At 40.8% G+C, this 2287-nt stretch overlaps 1 pseudogene; it reads right to left on the bottom strand.

The window, feature by feature from the left end:
- Positions 1 to 395: 395 nt before the first annotated feature.
- LOC127144408 (60S ribosomal protein L5, mitochondrial-like) lies at positions 396 to 950 on the bottom strand (annotated as a pseudogene).
- Positions 951 to 2287: the final 1337 nt, after the last annotated feature.

Below are 2287 nucleotides of genomic sequence, written 5' to 3'. Positions count from 1 at the left end.
GGCTAATGCTCATCCGGTGTGAGAAACTACTAAAAATGCAATTCAACGAAGGAAACGGGCTAAGCTCAATAACTTCTTGTGTTCTTCCTAAGAAAATTCGAACGAGAATGCCTCTTACTAAGTTTTTTTATCTCGAGGCAAAAAGCGATCCTTCAACGGTTCCTTTGTTTTGTATTGGTCATAAGTGTTTCGAGCTTTGGGACTCATACTTTGAGGACTTCAATCTATATTCTTGGCACTGGCCCTCACACATTTACTCAAAGTATAGGTCAGAAAGCGAGTTGGGTGGACGAAGTACTAAGGTGTATTGATTTTTTTTAGAATCTAAGAAATCTACTGATTGCAAGTTCTTTATTTCAAGAAGTTGGATTTCAGCTTCAATCTTTTCTTTTTTCTCAAATTCGATTTTTTTTCAAAAAGCCGCTTTACAGTTGTAAAGTCTCATCTTTTGTCTTGGCAAAAGTGACAATAGTCACATTGAACCTTAGAGTCTTAGAGAAGATCTCGAAATGATCTGTCAGTTCTAGGAAAAATTTGAAAAACTCTGATTCCATCGAGAATTGAATGGAGTTTTCTTGTATTTCGGTCGGAGAATTTAAGAAAGACATTACTATTCCTATAATGACTTTAAAAGAAAAATTAGACATTTCATGCCCTCGGAGAGTGCTTTCTCGTGCTAGATCACTAACATATCCTTTATCTTTATTTGACTCAAAAATATCCTTGCACTAGATCACTATCGAACCCCTTGTCTGTATCAATTTCTAACTGCGCAGGATCTCTATAGCCAATTTTCCATTTTTTCTCCTAAAATCATAGGGTTCCTTTGGCATGACTCTCATTGAAGATGATCCAAGAACTTCCATAACATTGGTGTGATTCTATTTGAGCAATAGATCCTTGCGTGATATATCTTCGTAATGAAACTAGAGTTGTTGGCTCGGACCCATTCCTAAGGGGAATAATGGCCCCAAGCTTATATACCCTCAGACAGGGAGGTCTCGAATTCCACAACAATGAATGACTCTAGATAAGGCCAGTTCTGGGAGACAGATAAGGGGATTGAGTACAGAGATGCAATGAAACTAGGTGTGTGAATCAGATACTCGCCTTAATTATGAGAGGCTAAACATTCCTCTTACCTAGATTGACCAGAATGAATGCACCTTGCTTTCTCTGGATAGGTCTCAAAAGTGAACATTCTTTCTTTGTGGAAAAAAAAGACCTTTGGGTTTGGTGGAGAATTGGCTATAAAATGATTTGAGAGGGCCAATGGAATTGATGCGAAATCCTTTTGACCATAGTATAGTCAATGACCACGAAGCGGGTTAGTGGAATTCTGAGGTTCGACTAGAAACTAAAAGGAGTTAAGAACCAACTAAAGAAACCTATCCAGATCTATTAAGGCGGATGAATGAAGAAAAAAAAGGTTCATATGGAGGAAATTAAGCTACGTAGAACAAAAGACAAAGGTCCAGGTGACTCATTCATGGAATAGGTTAATATGTCCTTATCAATGAGACGCTAAAAGAATTTGAGAACCTTTCTCCTTTCTTTTTTGAAAATTTATGCTATTCTGAATGAAACGAAGAGTAACTAAAGAAAATGAGCCCAAGGATTGAAATGAATTGCAGTCATCAGTCATGTGTTAACACCTTTCTCCCTGAAATCTGATCTTGTCTTATATTGAATGCAAGCTCCCGATCAAAGAAAGCGCTTCTTGCCTGTATAGCTTTAAGGAGTAGAGACATACCAAGGCATTCTAGGCACAGTGGTATTAGATGCATCATTAGGTTGTGCCGTTGGAAGCATTGGCCATCTTTTGGACCCTTTTGGGTTGCACCACAGTTCTCCCTCCAACGAGCTCACTTCCCGACCTATACCTTGGGAAAACGTGTCAGGGAGCATGCCAAGAGTGTGGGCTGAAGTGCTCGAAGCACGAGCCCCAAAGATTGAAAGGCTTATGATGAATACGGAGCAAAGGGAAGAAACCGTCGGAGAACCGCTTTTTACCCCAGGACTAGAAAACTGAGTCTGGGGCATTCTCTCTCGCCTTTTGTTGGTACGAGCACCGGAAGTCCTTGAGCTCAACCCGTTTCCTTCGCTGCAAGTGCAATTCTAGTGGTTTCTAACACCGGACGAGCGTTCGCCACTCGTTGGAAGCATTGACCATCTTTTGGACCCTTTTGGGTCGCACCATAGTTCTCCCTCCAACGAGCTCGCTTCCCGACCTATACCTTGGGAAAATGTGTCAAGGAGCATTCCAGGAGTGTGGGTTGAAGTTCTC

The sequence above is a fragment of the Cucumis melo genome, chromosome 12 (assembly GCF_025177605.1).
Source record: "Cucumis melo cultivar AY chromosome 12, USDA_Cmelo_AY_1.0, whole genome shotgun sequence".
NCBI lineage: Eukaryota > Viridiplantae > Streptophyta > Magnoliopsida > Cucurbitales > Cucurbitaceae > Cucumis > Cucumis melo.
This window is presented reverse-complemented; position numbering and strand designations above follow the sequence as displayed.